This window comes from Mesoplodon bidens (assembly GCF_964165515.1).
Source record: "Mesoplodon bidens genome assembly, chromosome: 15".
In the NCBI taxonomy this organism is placed as follows: domain Eukaryota; kingdom Metazoa; phylum Chordata; class Mammalia; order Artiodactyla; family Ziphiidae; genus Mesoplodon; species Mesoplodon bidens.
This window is the reverse complement of record NC_138171.1, coordinates 26,104,488-26,112,181: the sequence shown is the minus strand read 5'-3', so window position 1 is coordinate 26,112,181 and position 7,694 is coordinate 26,104,488.

Genomic DNA, 7,694 nt, shown 5'->3' with positions numbered 1-7,694 from the left:
GTCTGCTCAAAGCAACTGCTCCTCAAGCCCCATCCCACGGCTCCTGGAAACCCTATCTGCCAGACAGTGAGGGAAACAGCCAATGTCTCCATATTAAAAACAATCAGACAGCATTCTATAGAGAGGTTCCCCTGCCACAGGACAGCTTTATACATCACCAACCTCAACTCTGGCATCAGGAGGTCATTAAAGAGAAAGAATTTTGGAGTCAGGAGGATGGGACTCACATTCCATCACTGTCACTTGGTTGACTTGGTGAACCCCTTAGCCTTCCGATGCTCAGTTTTCCCATCTATAAAATGGATAGTAATAATAATACTCTAAAATGAGTGTGAGGCTATTTAAATCAGATCATTTTTTTCCCGAGGTGCTTAGCACTGAGGCTGGCATGCAGTAAGTGCTTAATTTGTGTTTGCTGTGGTTAGAGCTAATTTCTAGAGTGTGAGCCTATGGGACCTCTTGCCTCTGTTGACCTAGAACAAGTAGACTGCCAGTTATTTCTTCAGCAAAGATGGGCTTATTCAGGCACAGCAGAAAATTGCAATCTGGGGTCTGCCGCCATGGTGAGCCATGTGCAAGTCCCCTCGCAGCAAGGGAAGGAGAACCCTTTTATAGAGGGGGGAAAGGAAGCTGCTGGGTCTGTAGTGAACAAAGAGTCCGTGGCTTTTCATGGGCCGAGTCCTTATCAGGGAAGAGGAGTCTTTCTTCTTCCCGTTGGGCTCTGCTATTGCTGTGGGGTATGACAGCTCCCCTTTCTGGTCTCCCAACTCTAACTAACTGAGGTTTCTGTTTAGTAACTTTTACACCTCTGATCAGAGCTAAACTGAGAACAAGGAGGGGCACTTGGCATGCTGGCAAGAGAATGCCCAAGGGATCTTTCCTAGAGCAAGGCAGGGGCAGATCTCCCAAACAGCTCCACGTCTATGTTTAGAGCCACACAGCGCACTTAGAGCAGTTTTAACAGACTTATTTGATCCCAGCTTCTAGCCTTGAAGGGACATATAAATACTGAAGGCCCTTTTACACAAGTAAGATATTTCTTCCGCCCAGTGATTTTTAAAAAGCCTTTTCCCCCCATGTCTTGTTTTTTCTTTCACTTAAATGTTGGGGAGCTAAACTATTTAGTTTATTTGCAACAGTTTATTGTAACCCAATATATTGTGTTTATTCCTGGCTGCATCATTCATTCATTCACTAAGTGGCTACCAACTCTGCCCTCCTGGAGCTTAGATCCTAGTCCACAAGACAGACCTATAATAATAAGGTCTAAGGAAACAAGAACAAGTAAATTAGTAAACAAAAAGGCTAGTTTGAGATCATCTTGAGGGTTATAAGGGAGATAAACGGGGACACATATCAGGGAGGGAAGGAGGAGGGGGAGGCATCACTGGGTGGTCAGCGAAGGTCTCTCTGAGGAGGAAGCATCATCAGAGACCCCTCTAGGGGACTTCACAGTCTATCACCCTTCCTTTCCCCAGGATCCAGGGTCTCTTTCTCTCCTGGTCTCCTTGGTAACACCCAAATCCTAGCTCCTGGGAAGGGGGCTCAAAGAGAAGTAGCTCAGGACTTCCTGTCCAGTCTGCCCTGGGAAAGGCTAGAGGGGAGGAAGTCCTGCCTCAAGAGGGCAACAGGAACTTGATTTCCAGGCCAGTGGCTAAGGCTGTTCCTACTTCCAATGTTAGAACCCCTCCTGCAAATCCTTATGAATTCATCCATTTGTTTCTGTTCCTACCTCCACCTTTCTACCCCCTCCCATCATCTTTCCTCTGAACCACTGCTCCGGCCTCCTCACTGGTCTCCCTTCTTCCAGTCTTGCACCTACTATCCTTTCTCCACTCAGCGGCCAGAAGGTTGGGTTTTTAAAACTGCACATCCAGTCATCTCCCTTCTCTGCTTCAAGCTCTTCTATGGACTTTTCATAGCACCCAGAGCAAAATGCAGACCCCTCACCACTGCTCACAGGGCCCTGCAAACCCTGCCCCCACCCCCTTCCTCAGCCCCATCTGTCCGCTGGTCCTGTGCTGGAGGAGGGAGGGTGAAGCCCTCCATATGGCCCTCATACCCCTTCCTCAGACATGAAAACACACCCACAGCCTTCAACAAGTTTAAGTTTTCCTGCTGTTGAATTTTTGAAAGAATTGAAACTTTGGGGGGGGTGTACATTTTGGGGTTATAAATAACTCATTTCATTTCCCATTGGCTATGATTTCTCAAAAGTCAAAGGGTATGCTCAGGCATTCTTTCAAAGTGAGAAAGTGGGTTTGAAAGAGTAGGGAAGGAGAAAGAGTCGCGGATCAGATTAGAATCTGGGCAGAGTAGCTTGGGGTGGACGATCCAAGTGATAAAGAGTGGTCTGGCACGCTGGGACTTCTGGGACAGTGCCGGGTATAACCGAGGAGTGAGGCTCCATGAGATGAGTGCCTCTGACTCAAGAGAGTCTTCAACACCTGGCCTGATTGTTCAGGCCTCAGACCACACCGCCCCCTCCTCCTTCGGCTCACGGTGAAATGGACCAAACCATCACTCCATCTTGAGTTGACAATGACAAAACCAAATGAACTGTTAAGTTAAATTTAAAAGTGAGAAGAGGCTCTATTAAGCATCTCCACCAGCTTTGGATGATACTGAGTTTCCACGAATAAACCAAGGATGCTCCTCAAAGTTGCAGGGATTCCAGTTCTCTGCATGTGAGCGAGGCTGCTCCTTGAAGCACAGCAGCGCAGCAGATTTCATGGCGGGACATGCAATGAGACTTCTCAGGTAGCTCCACTGATGTCCTATTTCAGTTGTAGCTGATGAATAACAAATGCTAGAAGCCCTCTAAAGAGCTCACTTAGTAGGTGTTTCTGCTACTAATCTTGAGTAACAAACCATCTGAAAGCTTAATGGCATAAAGCACAGTTTTAGCTTTTGCACAGATTCTGTGGGTCAGGACGGCTTACCTCTGCTCCAAGACATCAGGCCTCAGCTGGGAAGGATGGCTGGGGTGACTTGCTGTCTGGGGGATGGAGTCACCTGGGGGGTTCCTCACTCAGCTGGCTGGTGGTTGATGGTGGCTGTCGTCAGAACACCTACATGTGGCCTGTCCATGTGCTAGGTTCAAAGGCTGAGCATCCCAAAGGCATAGCATCCCAAAGGCACAGAATGGAAGCTGAATGGCATTTTTATGATCCATTTTGGAAGTCACGTGGTGTCACATCTGTTATACTCATTTAGTCAAATCATTCGCAAAGGTCCTTCCAGATTCATTGAAACGGCTACTTCATCAGAGTCTTGTCACAATGTCACAAAGTCCTGTGAGTGACCCTGCCTCTGAAATTGCTTTCTTTCCTTCCTAACTTCACCACCCTGGCCTTCAATCCCACACCTAAGATGTCAGTTGTAGGTTCACTAGGAGAAAGAGTAGTCTTCTAGTCCAATCCTTCCATTTTTCAGATGAATCCAGTGAGGTTGAGAAAGGGCAAGGGCATCCCACAGATTGAAGTAACAGGCACAACGTGGGATGCTGGCATATGTGATAAAATTGCCTTTGAGGCTGCTGATTCCTAGGAAATACTCTGTTCAGTTATTTATCACTGATCACTAACCCCTCCAAAACCTAGTGGCTTAAAAAGCCCAACAACTTATTATTTATCATGCTTCTGTGGGTTAACTGAGCAGTTCTTCTGTCACGTGTGGTGTTGGCTGGGGCACTGGGATGGCTGGAATGTCCAGTGTTGGGCCTAAGGACTTCCCTTCGGTCCGAACAATTGTTTGGCATCTGTCAAGCATTCAGAGAGAAGGTTGGGTCCTGCCAGTGTCCTTCTGTAGAGCCTGCTTGTCCCAGGCCCTAGGTGGGCCATTCGCATTGGCCTTTGATGCCCTGGCAAGTCCTGCCAGTCCCTGCTTGTGCCCAGGTCCCACCTTGGGGTTGGGCACGAAGACCCTACCACCAACCCCAGAAGCACCTAGAAGCAGTGTGGAGTGGACTGTAGTCCCCACGGGCACCAGACCAGCCCTGGACTCCCAGGCTGAGCCCTTCTAGTTTGTACTGTGGAGCCTTGACCTCTCTCTGACAACTCAAGAAGCTAAGTCCTGGGCTTCCCTGGTGGCGCAGTGATTGAGAGTCCGCCTGCCGATGCAGGGGACACGGGTTCGTGCCCTGGTCCGGGAAGATCCCACATGCCGTGGAGTGGCTGGGCCCGTGAGCCATGGCCGCTGAGCCTGCGCATCCGGAGCCTGTGCTCCGCAACAGGAGAGACCACAGCAGTGAGAGGCCCGCGTACCGCAAAAAAAAAAAAAAAAAAAAGCTACCCTTCCCACTGACTCTGAACCTCAGTTTCTTCTTCTGCAAAGTGGGAGTGAGAATAGTGGCTATTTTATAGGATAATCCTGACACAATGCATGAGGAAAGCCTAGATGCAGAGCCTGGGACACTGTCATAAACTGCCTCCACCGGTGGGTGGTCCAAAAACTGCGAGGCAGAGGGAAGAACTGGTGCAAAGATGTGAAGGGAAAATGCAAAGGGCTGTGAGAACACACTGTCAACCCCCCTCCCCGCTTCACTCCTGCTCCCCATAGATGAGCTCCCACAATCACAGGGGCTGGAGACTCCATGAGCTTCAGTCACCCTCCTCTCCACTCCCCCCCTACCCCCCTACCGCCTACCCTCCTGGCCCCGTGAGGAAGGAGTAAGAAGAATCCATGGGGTTGGCCCAGGTTGGGTAATAGGTTGCAGTTCCCATATGATACCACAAGGTGGAGCCATGACCCTGCAAACTCATGTTTCTTACACTGAAGATAATTTGTATAAAGCAGCATTTTTTTTTTTTTTTTTTAATGCCGGGTACTGTGCTGAGCACTTGGCTTTCATGATCTCGTTTAATTTTCAAATCCATCTCTCAAGGTCAGTGTAATTAGCTTCATCTTAAAGATGGGAAACTGAGGCTCAGAGAAGTGATGCTACTAAACGTGTGGGTTGAGAGTCAGAACTCTTGGGCTCAGATCCCAATTCTTCAGTCTACGGAGACGCTTAACCTCAGCCTCCCCATCTGAAAAATAGGGATACTAATAGCAATACCATTACGATAGGTAATAGACCTTAGCTGTTTGTTTATTCTTAGTCTCTGCCCAGCCCTGTGCTGTGCTCCTTACATGGGCCATTCCATGTGGTCCTCACAACCATCCTAGGAAGTAACCCTAACCCTGTTTTGCAGATGAGGAAATTGAGGCTCAGAGAGGCTCGCTGCCTAGCCGACTCCCACACAGCTGGAAGGAGGTAGAGTGAATTAGGACCCAGGCCTTCTGGCAGAGCAGGAGGCTGGAAGAGGGAGGGTGTCCAGGGCCTCAGGGAGGAGGGATGCCCTAGGTTCTCGTTCTGGCCCAGCACTACCCTGCCACATCCTTGCTGAGTCCCCCGTGTTGCTCTGGCCTCAGTTTCCCCACTAGTACCACAGGGAATTGGAATTCATGAAGCTGGGCCTCTTCACCACTGCCTGGTCCTACAACTCTATCCTGGGGGTGGGGGGACTCATGGGGTGGCAGCCAAGAGACCACAGGTCAGGCCATTGGGAACCCACAGTGACAGGAGGGTCCCAAGCCCCCAGGTCTCTCCCCACACCCCACACAAAGCGACCCCAGAGCCCAGTCCTCTCTAGGCCTCCCTCGTGCCCCTTGGGCCCCGGCCAGAAGACACCCTGACTGTGGTGGCTCATGTGCCCTTCTGGCCCAGTGACACATGTGACAGCATTTGTTTTGTCAACCTCCTTTTGCCAGCACCATCTCTGTGAACACCCTGAGGGTTTCCATGGGCCTGGAATGGAGTCACATGGAGCCAGATGCGGGGACAAAGAAGGGAGAGAAGAGGGAATTGGAGTGGCCTTTGGTTCTTCCCAAAGTCTCTGCGGGACCAGGTGTCCCTGGTCCAGAATCAATGATCCTGGGGTGGGGGGGCCTCCAGGCACCAAAGGACCTGCCGTGGGAGACTCTCAGGATACACCACCACCACGACGTTCCTTCCTTCAGGCAGCAAATACATTCAGGTCACATCTATGTGAATCTGATTTATGCAAATCTGAAACAGGGTCTTGCAAAATACAAATGAAGTTTCATGCTGGGAACAGAAAGTTAATTTTCTCATTGTTAAGAATGCACAGCTGAACACGTCTCAGGCTCTCCCTCCTAAGGAAGAATCAAGGTTCCTCTCTTAATGCCACATTCCCTCCAGCTCCCTCCTCCCCTCCTTCACAGCCAGGTTTCCCCAGAGCTGGGCTTCTCAGCCTGGAACAAGTGCAAAACGTCTGGGGCTCTTGTTAAAATGCAGGTTCGGGGCCTCCCTGGTGGCGCAGTGGTTGAGAGTCCGCCTGCCGATGCAGGGGATACGGGTTCGTGCCCCGGTCTGGGAGGATCCCATATGCCGCGGAGCGGCTGGGCCCGTGAGCCATGGCCGCTGGGCCTGCGCGTCCGGAGCCTGTGCTCCGCAACGGGAGAGGCCACAACAGTGAGAGGCCCGCATACCGCAAAAAAAAAAAAAAAAAAAAAAAAATGCAGGTTCTGGTGGGTTGGTCTGGGCCAGGGCCTGAGATTCTGCATTTCCTCAAAGCTCCCTGGAGACGCTGATGCTACTGATCCACAGGTCACCCCTTGAGCAGCACACTTGCTTGGGACACGTTTACCCCTCTGCCCACCCAGTTTCACTGGTCACCCTACCAGCTCAGTGCTCACCAGGACGTCAACAATCTCCATGTGGAAGAAACCAGCAGGCCCTTTTCAGCCTCATCTTACTTGATGGCAGCACAGACATCACTTCCTCCTCCTTGAAACCAGTTCTTCCTTGGCCATCCTCCCCTGCCTGTCCTCCTGCCCTGCCCACCATTCCATCTCTGCCGCCTTTGCAGGCATAATGTTTTCATAGTGGCCAATCAGTGTATTCCTTCACCCCAGCCACTGTGATTTGCTCAGAGCTCGGCATGTAACCCCAGACGGACCAATGCAGATCAGCCCTAGACTTTGGAAGAGGTATTAGGAGAGAGATAATGCTCTTTCTGCTAGGGTTGGGGCTTCCCTGGTGGCGCAGTGGTTGAGAGTCCGCCTGCCGATGCAGGGCACATGGGTTCGTGCCCTGGTCTGGGAAGATCCCACATGCCGCAGAGTGCCTAGGCCCGTGAGCCATGGCCGCTGAGCCTGCGCGTCCGGAGCCTGTGCTCTGCAACGGGAGAGGCCACAACAGTGAGAGGCCCGCATACCGCAAAAAAAAAAAAAAAAAAGAGAGAGAGAGAGAGAATGTGAGCCTGGTGTCATCTCTGCTACCCCTTGGGGAGAGTCGGTTTGAAAATGAAGCCAATGAAGAAGGCGGAGCCAAGTCACAGACAGAAACTGTCCTGAAACTTTCCTTTGAGCACTTGGCTTCAGCCATGCCTGAAATCCATTGACCTTTGAGTTAAGGGGAGCCAATGACTCCCTTTTACACTTAAGTCCGTTTGGGTAGTGTTTTCCATTACAAATAACACAAATAATCCTGACAGATGCAATTGACAAACACATTTCAGCTCATTCTGTGTAAACCATCCTGGGAAACAAGAGATGAATCTCAGACAGACCTTGGCCTCCCAGAGTTGACAATCGTGTGTGTGTGTGCGTGTGTGCGTGTGTGTGTGTGTGTGTGGAAAAGGAAGAGACCTATTCCAAAACCACAAGGTAGAAAAGTAAGAAGGGCC